The sequence below is a fragment of the Dreissena polymorpha genome, chromosome 3 (genome assembly GCF_020536995.1).
Source record: "Dreissena polymorpha isolate Duluth1 chromosome 3, UMN_Dpol_1.0, whole genome shotgun sequence".
Taxonomy (NCBI): domain Eukaryota; kingdom Metazoa; phylum Mollusca; class Bivalvia; order Myida; family Dreissenidae; genus Dreissena; species Dreissena polymorpha.
The window spans coordinates 10,363,170-10,377,708 of NC_068357.1; positions in this window are offsets into that span (position 1 = coordinate 10,363,170).

Sequence of the window (14,539 nt, forward strand, 5' to 3'; positions counted from 1 at the left end):
AATACAATTTAAGAAAGAAAAACTAGTAACCCTCAACTGGGCTCGAACCACTGATTCCTGAAGTAAAACTCTTACACTTAGACCACTTGCCGATCCATGCTCTTAGTCTTACAATGAGTGATTTATTCTATACTTAAAATATGCGGCTAGATTGAAGTAAAACTCTGACACTTAGCAGGGATGGAAACTAACGTTTTACAATTGGTTGCCCACACGGGCAACCATCTTTACTATTTTGGTTGCCCAGCTAAAGACTAACGAGCCCAGTACAATGTACATGTATTGTCATGTGTATCTAATACTTTCTTTAAATAAAAGATAACTGAACAAAATTGCTTACATTACACTCTTTCTGTGTATAATGTCTTAATATGAGTTTGAGTTGAATTATTTCCTTGGCCTTTATGAATAAATATTATTAAAATTATTAATCAACAGTCGCCAATTTTATTAAATGTTTAATTGTACTAATGTTTCAAGCTTAAAAATGCTAGTTGCCCGGCTGGACTACCAACTTATGATTTTAAGTTGCCCAGGCTAAAATCTACTTGCCCCGGGCTCACGGGCAACAACTAATTTCCATCCCTGCTTAGACCACTTGCCGATCCATGCTCTTAGTCTTACAATGAATGATGTATTCTATACTTTAAATATGCGGCTAGATTGAACTTTAAAAGTACACAGTTGATTACCACTATCGACAAAACGGGGGTTTGGGGGCGGTAGCCCCCGATACTGAAGGAATATGTAAAATAAAAAGGATTATTAGGTGTAGCGCTGTGTTATGTATTGTGAGCTTAGCAATCATACAATTATAGTTTTTATATGCTTTTCCATTTTTTTTTCGTACCGATAAAGTTCAATCGTCCCAAATATGCAATCCTCGTAATGTCACAAAATATGACAACAGAACTTTCCAAATTATTCAATCGTTTCGTGTTTCAACACTTTATGATTTTCAGGTTTTTAAATCGTCAAAAGATGCACATAAATGGTATTTGAGAGCATGGTAAATGTTCGATATTATTTTTTCCTCACAAATATCATAATTACATGAACAAAAATTTGCGAATCTGAAACATTTTCTTAAATTTTGTCAATTTACCAAAATGTGAAACGATCCATTTGGATGAAACTATGTTAAAGAGCCTATATAAGAGGGATATTTGAACATTTTGGGTCTTTTGATATTATTAATAAAAATTTTTTATTTTTTCAGGTACAGTTTGTCAACCAGTTCCGGATAATCATCAGTTCCGCTTAATTTGTATTAATTTTTCCATAATGCCCCAATAAAATCAAAATGATAAGTTTCTAAGGTATACATTAGGTAAAGGAATAAATTAACAAAGTTTTAACAAGAAAGCTTTTGTATTATGCTAACCAGGGACCTATACAGGTCCCTGTGCTAACAGGGGTTACAAATGCAGCAAAAAGTTAACCGGAACTGATTGAATAAGTTATGTTTTGAGATGTGCATATGGATATAGGCTTTATTATTTTCAAATAAACGTTTTGCTGATTGTAAACAAATGCCATGACAATGTTTTGAAATACTAATTTTGTAAGTTGAGTAATTGTTAATAATTTTCCCAAGGGTGAACTTTAATTGGCTATTTTTGACAAAAACTGCATATGCCGTCTGGCCTAACCAGTTATCATACAAAATAAATGTTACCCTTTATTTTTACATCTTCTTACATTGACACTAAATCCCGAAAAAATTACTGTGGTCAAAAGAACTTACCAGTGACATATACAGTCGCGATTAACAGTAGAATGTGTTTCATCTTCCACTTAAGATGAATAATTGTCGTTACGATATGAAAACACACGCCATCTTGTTTGATTTACCGTTTTCGATACAGAACGCAGAAATCAAAACTCTGTGTGACGTTATTATGACGTCATATTGGGAGATACAATGTGGCGCCAATGTCAAATAATGTTAAAAGAAATATGCATAAATTTAGTTTAAAACAATAAAGTATGTAGATATGTTCTGTCTGTTGAATTTAATTGTCAAATATTTGTGACCATTAACAGAAAGACAAAGCCGTGTTCATATGTTTTTATTTAACCTAAAAAACATTTGATCAGTCGACTTACGAAAACTGTTTTCGAAAGCTTCGTACCAAAGAAAAATCGAGTCTGGATTATTCCCACCATGTACCGATAGAGAAATATCGTGCTTTGTTGTTCATATGAATATATTAACGGTCATTTTATGACGTTCAATGTGTATTCTTGGTTATCAATTTACATTTAGAAATAGGTTTTACATGTGGTTGCAGATTCTTGACGCTAAATAAATACATAAAATAGATATATATAAATATAAACACATTCTTAGAACATTCATGTTAATTTGATTAAGATACGACTCTACAATATGCATATTATATTCTTGCATAAACTAAGTACGTAACGGTAATCGGTGTTATATATATATATATATATATATATATATATTCACACATAAGGCAAGTTACGGGGTCTCTGATTTAGAAATAGGTTATGGGGTTCCCACATAAAAAACCTGTATTTCCATACCCTTTTTTATCCGATATTAACACGAATTAAGGTATATAAGGGTACCTTATATATTGTTATTTATGAACACGCCATTTATTTAACGTCTTATACAAGGAATATATATAGCGAACTTATTTGCGAGGTATATACAATTTCAATTTCAGACGTGATTGTGGTTTTCGATTTAAGACCTTATTGTGAGATTTGATTGCATTACCTCCCCTACACCCCCCTCATAGTAATTAAAGGAGCCTAGAATGCGGGGTTGTATATAGACCCCGTTTTTTATATTGACCTCGTAAGTACAGTCTGAAAACTACCGAGACCGCGTAACTGGCACTATATATTGGTATATATATATATATATATATATATATATATATATATAGATCTACATTTTAAAAAATGTTCATTTTTAATATGCATGTCTTTAGAGTTTCCAATTCTTTTATTGTTAATTCTAAATCTATATTGCAAAAAATACATAATGCATATGCCTGTATGTCATTGACCATTGTTGACTACATTGTATGTTATATGTGTGTGTACTCATGGGCTTCAAGTCTAATGTATTATAAAATAAACCTAGATCTATACACAAAACCTATAGGCGTGCGCATTTGACGATGAAGCCTATTAAGGTTATAAAGTAAAGTCACTCGCAGAATGCAGAAAGTTCAAATTCTATTTTTAACATTTAATCATTTAAACGATTTAAGATTTAATTGACTGCATTTCTGATTTAGATTTAACGGGTAGATCTACTTATAATCAAGGAACGTTTAAAAAATGTGTATGCTTAAGAAGAAAAAAACAAAAGGTCCTTTTTTTGTTAGCGATGGACGTCTGCATTTAAACTTGAATTGACACCAAAACCATGCACGTCGATGAAATCTAATGCACATAGTTAAGCTGACAATATTTGAATTTCTTCTGCATTTACATATCATACATAAAGATTTACTAGTGCAACTTATTTTCTGTGCACACAAACAGCAATATGGTCATTGCTTTAAAGCCTCCTCACACATAGACGAATCCATATGACGAAGCCTGGCGAAAAGGGTAAATTTATGAATTCTAGCGAATTCTTACCGAAATTGTTAGAAAATTTGTTGCATTGTGTAATATTATAACGAAAGGTGAACGTAGAGGAACTATTTGGTGCGAATGATTTACGAAGTTTGACGAACATTTACTGCAATTCGCTATAAAGCGTTAGGTCGCGCAAATAATATTCGTTCTTTCGGTTAGCGATAAGGAGCTTTTAAGAGCGTAAAGATACGAATGTAAGCGCAACCTTGCGCATAATTGCGCATACCGCCGAATATTTCCGAAACGGTGTTTCTCCATCCGGGCGTTTTGATATAGACTTTTTTATATAGACTTAGATATCTTTTTTCCGACTCGACTATGCATGTTGATTATGCTTTAAGGTAGCGCACCTCTAATGATTTCCCGCGATTTCTTCGAAGGTTGAAGAGCCTACTATTAGGTGCCGTAGCCTAGTGGTTAAGGCGATAGACGAGAAATCTTTTGGGATATTTCCGCGCAGGTTCGAATCCTGCCGACGACGTATACTTTTTTGCGACGCGTTTTATTTATTTTCTAACGTAATTTTATTTAATATGGCATATAAGCTATATTTATTGTTAAATATGTAGCAATTTTTATGCACATTCTTCAATTATTAAAATTAAAACAACGTTATGGCGAAATTGGGTGATTTACTGTTGAAAATACGAACCATGCATGTTGCATTTTTATTTTTATTTCAAAAAGTAAACGGTAAATCTGTCTATTTCTTGTTTTTTTTGCTGTATATAGTGTTTCTATAAAAAATAAGTTTAAAATATGACTTAAATGATACTATTTTTAATTTTATGACACTTTGTTTTTAACCGACCCAATTTTTACTTGGCTGAAATCACTTACATTTCATGGCGCTCTTCCATAGATAAAAAATTGTAAAAAATAAATGTCTGTAAAAGAATACTTATTTCATCTTGTTTAAACTTAAACACCTTTACAGCATCTGTACACACCAACTGCATGCCCATATTTGGAAATTTGAATGAATTATGGAACTTTTATTTACCCCAGGGGTGAAAATAAACTGGACAAAAGCCGAGCGTGGGGGTGGTTTTGAAAAAAATCGGTATATTTTTTTTAAAAGCATGGAAAGCCTACCTACAAATTTGCATGTAGTTCAGTGAAATGATGCTGATTAAGAAAATAATTAATTAGATTATATTTGGATATTTGTCCATTAGAGGTGCGCTACCTTAAGTCTTTTTCATTAAAGATTTTGCGTAAATTTCGTGTCTTACTTTTACTATTACTTCCCTTTATAAGGCCAATACAAAAACAACAATACTCTTTATTAATTTATTCCACAAATATGTTACACTTTATTTCAATCTGTAATGTGGCACCATCCTGTCTTGCTTTGGCACATATCCCGCTAGAGAGTTGACCCAGTGCTTCAGAGTGTTTCTCACGATCTTGCCTTGTTTTATTGCTGTGTTGTGGCCCCTGGTATTGACATTCCTGGTATCCTCCATGTTGCGACCTCTTCTACATTCCCCAGGAACCAGATCGCCTCTTCCATCATCATGGTCAACCAGTGCATTCTGCATGGTGGGGTACCTGATCCTCGTCAAGTTGTGGAGAATGCAGCATGTCTTTACAATCAGCCTTACTGTAGATGGGCTGTAGTTCATCTTTGCGAGAAGTATCTGAAATTACAGATGACCAGTATTGTTATGTGTTAAAAGTTAACGTGAACATTTCTTTGAAATTGTGTTTTGAAAAAGGGTATTGCAGTAAAGTTCCGCTATTAAGGCCACTTCGAAGATTTAAAACATTATGCGTTTTTTTTGCCAATATTCAATATTAAGAAGTGAAACATCAGCTGCTGGATTAGTCTCAAATGGTTAATTTATGAAGGAAAATGGTCCGATATTAAGACCAATTCGAAATTGAGACCACTATTTTGCCTGGTCTTAATAGCGGAACTTTACTGTACCTGGAATCGGTTGGCAAAAATTCCCAAATACATTTTCTGATACTCTCCTAGCCCTGGATAACCGGTAGTTCAGGATGCTTTCGTCTCTTGTCAGGACTCTATGTCCATAGGGTTTCTGCATGTTCTCGCTAAGGCTGAATGCGTCATCTCCAACCAAGAAATAGGGCATTTCGACGGTGTCATTTGGAAAGGGCTGTGGGTCTGGAAATCCAATGGAACCATCCTGCACCATCTAAAGGAATTCTGATTCATTATAGATCTTGGCATCTCCACTTGAACCGTATCCCGAAAATACAAAAGGATAAGAAATTGTCAGTTTACAACTGTACATTTAAAGCAGCGCTAAATGTATATAATTTATGTAATTACAAAATAATGCAGTTAAATTAATGTAGACTAATACTCAAAACCCAGATCACACCATACCAACTTGTAGTCCGAGTCGACCATGGCCAGTAAGATGATGCTGAAGAATCCCTTATAATTATTATATAAGGAACCAGTGTTGGCAGGCTTTCTGATAGCTATGTGCGTGCCATCAATAGCAGCAACGCAATTTCCAATTCTTGAGGAAACCATTAGCCAGTTGTCTCCATTCTTCAAGTGTGGAGGGGGCTGTCATGACCTCATCAACATATTCTTCACATATAGCATGACACACGTCTCTGACCACTACAGAGAGGGTATTCTTAGCGACCCGCCAGAAATACTGCATGTCTGAGTACTTGACATCAGAAACTAGGTGACGTAGTGTGACAGCTAACTTTAGCATTGGATCCAAGAGCACCATGTACCAAGTGTGTTGCTTCACGAGGCGATGACGAACCTTCCCAAAATTGTATCGTACATTTCAGTAGGCATGCGGAAGAATTTCTTGAATGTTCCAGGATCTTCTGAGCTCAACCATGAGCTGATCATAGATGCCAATTGGCGCCGTCTCCCGGAATGTAGCCATGGTCTCAACCTTAGTCGGCCTCTCAGAAAGCGGTCAATGTTAAGTTGTTGCTGGACTACTTCTTGATTGGCCATAGCAGCAACATACTGCAGTTTCAGGCGTTGCATATCTTCCATTTGACGAAGAAATAATGTTACCTTCAACATTATATATATGAAATATAGGCATATGTCTGCACAAACTACTAAAAAAATCATGAGCGCTATGGATTATTCGGATGGATTCGCATAGATTTGCCTATCGTAGTTACCCTTCGGATTGATTCGTATACGAGCGTATACCATTCGTTTTCTGAACGTTAACTTATCGTTATAAACCGCTTAAATGCGTCGGATTTAATCCGACGCCTAGAAATGCTATTGTTCGCAAAAGTTCGCAAGCTATCGCAAAGATTTGTTTTCGGATCGTCCTCTTTCGCTTGATATGCAAATCAAGTAATCATGATATGCAAATTAGCTGAGAGCTGCGACCTCTAACACCAGTTGACGAACGCTATGCGAAGACTTTCCGATCGGTCAACGTATTGAAACGAATTTTAACGAACGACGACACTTTTATTCGCCAACAATTTTTGAACATGTTTAAAATTTTCCGACGAACAGAACTAATCGCAACGGACGCAAAAGCTCACAAACGCATCCATACGAAGACCACCAACGATGTGCAACGTACATATACTAATGAGAACGAATTTCGCTATTTTACACATAGACGTAACGTCGTTTTAACGACGTTCTGCATATCTACGCATTTGGCGGACGCCAAAAGATCAACAACTGGTTGGACATGATATTATTTTATGTGTTTTTTTTCTACTGTACATTTTACAGTTCGATGCATCATTAACAGTTCCATTATTCAGTATAAAAATGGATAACATAAATATCTATTAAAGGGATCATTTCACGCTTTGGTAAATTGACAAAATTGAAAAAAGTTGTTTCAGATTCGCAAATTTTCGTTTTAGTTATGATATTTGTGAGGAAACAGTAATACTGAACATTTACCATGGTCTAATATAGCCATTATATGCATCTTTTGACGATTTTAAAACCTAAAAATTATAAAGCGTTGCAACGCGAAACGATTGAATAATTTGGAGAGTTCTGTTTTTGTCGTTAAATTTTGTGAAACTACGAAGATTGCTTATATAAGGTATAAAATACGTCATGTATATGTGCTTGTCGGAATAGCTCAGTTGGCTAAAGCGGTTTTACTTCAGGACTCTGGCAGGACTCTAGGGGTCACTGGTTCGAAACCTGGTCCGGGCAATGTTCTTTTCCTTTTTTTAATTTTATTCTTGATTTTTTACTGGAGCTTTTACGATCCAATGTTTACATTTACATTTATCGATATAAAGCATTTAATGAATAAGTTAAAAAATGCCAAAATCTGTGAAAAGGCCCCTTTAACAGTAAAACAACCTCGTTTTTTTCAGTAAGTATTGTCAAAATTGTCAAAGAGTACTCGCGACTATTCCGTTTATTTATACAATTATTTTTATCGGCAATATAAACAGCATGTAAGATACATCAATAAATAAAACAAATAATGCTATTTACTTCTGGTATTATCAATTTTATTATTATTATTATTATTATTATTATATTTTCTATGCAGCTCGTGGGAATGCTTTTATTTAAATATTTTATTTAAAATGGTAGTTTTCCACCTTCATTCAATCATTGATACACGTCAGTAAATCGTACAACGCGTCTATGAAACAATATATGAAGTATTTTAAACAGGATTTTCAGAAAGACAAATATTTACTGCGTTCATCTCCAAAACGGATGTATTATACATTTTATTCACGCCATGTTCCCAAGTATTTCCAAGTTTATTTAAAACAATGGACAACATTGAAAGTACTTCATTTAAAAAAACAGATATACGGCGTTGATTGTGGTTGGAGTTTATGAAAGGTAAAGAGTTCAATGAATGAGATCAAGGATAGCGAATGTCTTTCTGTGCAGTTCTTAGCTGCATCACACGCAGTACGGATGTTAAGCGGAGTTTTTGCGGCTTATTTTACATTATTACATATTGCTGGTCATAAACCTTTAGATACAAAACAGAAAACATATGGAAGGGAATATCCGCCAGTCCATTCATGTTGCCAAATGACAATTACATATTGCTAAATGACAATTGCATACTGCTAAATGACAACTGCATACTGCTAAATTACAATTGCATTTTGCTTTATTTTATTTGTTACAAAATAACTGCGTCTTCCTTACGTCTTTATGCTTGTTTCTATCAGTGAGTGAAATATCGCTTGCATACTTCTTTTTAATGTTTACTCGATGTATGTTAATCATGTATTCTCTCGAGTAAATGACAAATGAATTATTTCAGTTAAATTGTTCATGTGGCTATCTTCTTGTTGCTGACATATTATCATTTCAATACTTAGTATTGCTAGATATGGTATTTTTTTGTAAGTTCTACTAAGCGAAATGAATAAGCACAAGGCAGCAGCTCACATAAAGTAAGCCGAATGCCGAACGAATGCATTAGTAATACTTAATTCATACACGACGGAGAACCAGAGTTGTCGGTCGTATCCGGTAGTTTTCGTAAAAGGTTAATATTTAGAACGGTGTTGTATTATATATCTTCCAGATGAATTACTCTACCGCGTCGTTTCGAATGTATTTTCACTGTTCTTATTCAGGTTTACTTGTTAAGTGAACTTGTTAAATTTGATAATAGGTGCTACCTAATTTACGGGCAAAAGCTTATTTGATAACCACGTATCGTAAGAAATATTTGGACATTATTGTGTACAAAACATTATAGTTGTTTCAATTATAAAGTAAATCAGCCAAAATAAATCATATGTTTTGCTTGATGAAAAAAAAGCATCTGCCAAGCTTTAACATTTAATATCTCATAATTGTGTGCTTTTTTAGCCTCTGGAATTTAAAGCTGGTTCGGTGGCTGCGGCGTAGTAGATATGGTGTCCGCTTAGCGACTTAGGGAACTGTGTACTTAATCGCGCAAAAAAGTAGAATTTTCTTAAATTCTAGGGGAGATAATTCTGGACTTATAACTCCGATATTGCTCATTTTCAATAGGGTTTGACTCATCATTCAGATAAAGACACTGTGCAAGTTCGGAAATAATTGGATGAAAACTGTGGACTTTATTGTGTAAACAAGCCTTATTTCACAATTTTCTCAAATTCAAGGGAGATAATTCTGGACTTTTTACTCTGATGTAACCCATTTTGAATAGGGTTCAAGTCCTCATTAATATAAAGACACTGAACGCGCAAACAAGGAGAATTTTCTCAAATTCAAGGGGAGTTTATTGTGTACTTATTTCTCCGATACTGCTCATATTCAATAGGGTTCAAGTCCTCATTGATATAAAGATACTGTGCAAATTTTGAAATAATTGGATGAAAACTGTGGAATTGATTGTGTAAACAAGCGGAATTTCAAAATTTTCTCATATTTAAGGGGAAGTCATTCTGGACTTATTGCTTCGATATTGCTCTTTTTAAAAAAGGGTTTGAGTCCTCATTGATACAAAGACACTGCAAGTTTGCCAAGAATTGGATGAAAATTATGGACTTAATCACATAAAAAAACAAAATTTTCATTTTTTTTCTTAAATTCAAGGGGAGATAATTCTGGACATATAACTCCGATATTACTCATGTTCAATAGGGTTTGACTCATCATTCAGATAAAGACACTGTGCAAGTTGGGAAATAATTGAATGAAAGCTGCGGACTTTATTGTGTAAACAAGCCTTATTTCACAATTTTCTCAAATTCAAGGGGAGATAATTCTGGACTTTTTACTCTGATGTAACCCATTTTCAATAGGGTTCAAGTCCTTATTAATATAAAGACACTGAACAAGTTTGAAAAGAATCGGAAGAAAACTGTGGACTTGATCTTGTAAACAAAAAAGTCTAACGCACGCACGCACGGACAACGGAAACCACGCCATGACATAAGCTCTTCATGCCTTCGGCCAGTAGAGCTAAAAATAGGGGAAAAAAGTATACTATTTTAAGGGAGGAATGGGGACGAATTTCAAAACGGCCAAACTAGGGCCCTGCCATGCAGCATTTTGTTGCAAAAGATAAACATCTATCAGTGGAAAACATGGAATCTAAGAAAAATACTTTTCAAATGCAAGATTTTATTACAGATGTTCATCATACTGGCTGTGTATTTATCAAGATCATCACCTGTCACATGAACAAGTTGCAAAAAACCTGTTTTCCCAAGCATACATTGTACTATTATTCTCCTGTTTATTCTACCACTTAAGAGTTAAATAGTGAAGGAAAATAATTATAAGACATGTTATGAATCCTTCAATATTGTTAAGTTTGTAAAACAAAATAGAGGCAAAATTATTTAAGATATTTTCTTAGAAACAGGCAAATTCTAAAACCCACTCTCCCTCTGAACCCTGATTTGTTTGAAAATCCTATATATCTGTTCAGTAATCAGTTTGAAATGAAAGCTCTAAACTTGTGCAATATTTGTGTACAGTAAATTTCATGCAAATTGACAATAACAAACAAAAAATAATTTTCTAACTATAGAGAAATAACTTATATGTTATCAGGAATGTGTCATTAATCCCGAAATATGCCAGAAGCTGATTTTAAAGGGATTTTAAATCTTTTTCACAGATTTTGGAAGATAATGACGTTTGTCATTAAATGCTTTATATTGATTAATGACAAATGTAATCATTGGATCTAAAAAGCTTAAGTAAAAAACATGAATACAATTAAAGAAAGAAAAATAGTGGGTCGTGCTAAAAGGCGGATGAAAGAGCGGATGATATAGCGTATATAGTAAAGAGCGGATGATATAGACAAAGAAGGATTATCGGAAAGAGCGGATGATATGAACAAAGAAGGAAACAGCGGATGATATAGCGTATATAGTAAAGAGCGGATGATATATACAAAGAAGGGATTTGCGTATATATAAATAATAATTAAATTATAATAAATTAATTAATTAATAATAATAATTAATTAATAATAATTAATTATATAAATAATTATTAAATCTGCGGACATTATGAATCAGCGGATAATATATACAAATAAGGAAAAGAGCGGATTTGCGGATATATAAATAATTATTAAATAACTATTAATTAATTAATTAATAATAATAATTAATTAATATTAATTAATTATATAAATAAATATTTGAAAGTAAATATTAAGTTATTTAAGTTTAAATATAAAGCACAATAGTATTTTTAGGCGACTGAATATATATGTATTTAGTAAATAATAACTTCGTTAGATATTGACTTAATTTTTTTATCAAAAAGCAGAATACTATTCAATTTCTCTCTAAATATACATGAGGTAGTTTGCCAACAAAATGAATATGTTGCCCAGCTCTTGCCACGTGGAGGCCACCTCTTGTAAGAGCCAAATTTTGAAAAAAAATAGGCCGAAATCGTCACTTATATAAACAATAAATTTAATTTTGAAGCTGTTTGTAATGAAATAAACCTGCATATGAGCTTGTCTGTCAATGAGTATGTTATTCTCAATTCCAAATTTGATAATTATAATAGAAAGTAATTATATATTTAAAAAAAAACAGGCAGGAAAGTGTAATTAAATATATGGTACATAATATAAATACATATAATAAAAAATGAGTCATACATTGCTATTTATCCCGTATTATGTTTTTATATAATAGAAGTTATTACATGTTGCCAAAAATTAGATAATTATAATAGAAAGTAATTATATATAAAAAAAACAGGACATACACCGGTATTTTGGCCGGAAAGTGTAATTAAATATATGGTACATAATATAAATACATATAATAAAAAAGTGAGTCATACATTGCTATTTATCCCGTATTATGTTTTTATATAATAGAAGTTATTACATGATGCAAAAATTAGATAATTATAATAGAAAGTAATTACATATTTAATAAAATAAAACAGGACATACACCGGTATTTTGGCCGGAAAGTGTAATTATATATATATGGTACATAATATAAATACATATAATAAAAATAATAAAAATACTTTATAATAAAAAAGTGTAATTAAATATATGTTACACAATATAAATACATAACATATAATACAAAAAATATGAGTCATACATTGCTATTTATCCCGTATTATGTTTTTATATAATTGAAATTATTAAATTTTGCAATTTGGGCAAACAAATTGCACATCAACATTAGAAATGTCCGATGGTGCATGAACACATTGCTTGTGAAACCAGTTTGAGCATTTGTCGCATTGAACTTGATCTCCTACACGTGATGGTAAATTACAAATACAATATAAATCAATTGTTATTGACTTGGATTTAGTTTTGCGTCGAACACTGATAGTTTTACTGGTTGTTGGACAATCGACGGAATTATCTTGTTTTTGCACTGACGGAACTATGATATTAATTTTGTCTTCGCCTTCACCATAAATTTGCGCCAATTGTATTTTCAGACCATCAGGAATGATCTTATCATCGGGTCTTGTATTGCCTAAACTGTCAAGTAAATAAATTTTATTTTTGTGTTCGAAAGATGTTACCCAATGATCGTTGTGGGTGTGATGGATCTGACACGACAGGTTTTTATTAATTGGTTTTAAGGGAATATGCGTTTCCCATTTTTTTGTTGTCTTGTCAAATTGTGGGACCTTCTCGGGTAATTGAAGGCCGCCAATATCATTACCGAATTGATTTCTTAAAAGCTTATTGACTGCCTCCATATGCTGAGAATGTAGTTTTTCGTTGTTTGTAATGTCATTTTTGTCATTTACGTTTAATTTGAGGTTTTCGTTCCACCATAAAATGATTTTAGGTGGAATGCTTTCGAGACGGTCGCTGATATCAATACATGTGTTAATCGATTCTATCTGTGTAAGAGGTTTTTCTTGAACTGGTAAAAATTGTTTATCATCATTTGCTAGTTTAACATCATTTTCAATGCATTCATTTATTTCGTGTATAATTGACAGGTCCGGTATTTTATTAAATTTACATGGGTCTTCTGTAGGGGATAACTCACGTTTTCTTTTATTTCCACTTGTGGAATAAGGCGTTTTAATGACTGATTTAGGCGTTGAGGCCTCGAATAACGATCTACGAACATTAACGGTTTGTTTTTCGGCTTTATTAGGTGTAATGGAGGACGTTAGCATGTCTTTTTTTTAACTATTCCGGAATACGGATTATATATATCTCTTTCTAACAGAATCCAACGTGCTGAATAGTTTACAATTGCAGATAAAATACAGTCATCAAAATATTTCAGAAACGCTTCGCTCCAGTTTATTTTTAGCTCATCTAAAGTTTCATCAAACATTGTTCGGTTCTCACATTGCAATAAAGTTCGGATATTTGCCTCATACACCTTTCTATCGTCGATTGTACCGCCGTGTTTTAAAACCCAAAATTTCACGTCATTGAGTATGTGAATCCAGCAGTTCACGACTTTTGCGTTTTCTAATTTTGTTTCAAATGCACCTACTATTGCCTGCTCTCGGTCTGTTACAATCGTTACATGTTTTGAATCTAAATTTGGTATTTGTTGTTTTAAAATATCAACGAAGCTTTCGTGGCAACTTTGCAACTTTCGTTCGTGAATCATAAAAGCGATAGGTAGCACAGGCGTTTCTTTAAACATTTGGTGCTGAATTGCGATTGTAGACACATAAAAGTCACCAAGATTAAACGTTGTATCGCAAAAAAAGTTCTACATGGGAGTTTTTTATTTGAATTAGTTTTTTTACTTCGTCTAATAATTCTTTATTTCCTACGATTATTTCCAAATCAGGCGTCGTTTTTATGCTTAAAACATAACCGTTTAGTTGCGAAACCAATAAATGCAACGAATACATTGAGTCGTGAGAGAGTTTGTTTTTGTTCTGTACGTTTATTTTTAAATTTTGAAGTTGTTTTAAATTTCTCGGGGCGCTAACACCCTGCAATTTCGTCTCTGGCGATAGCTCAGATCTTATTTTTTCCAAAATGTG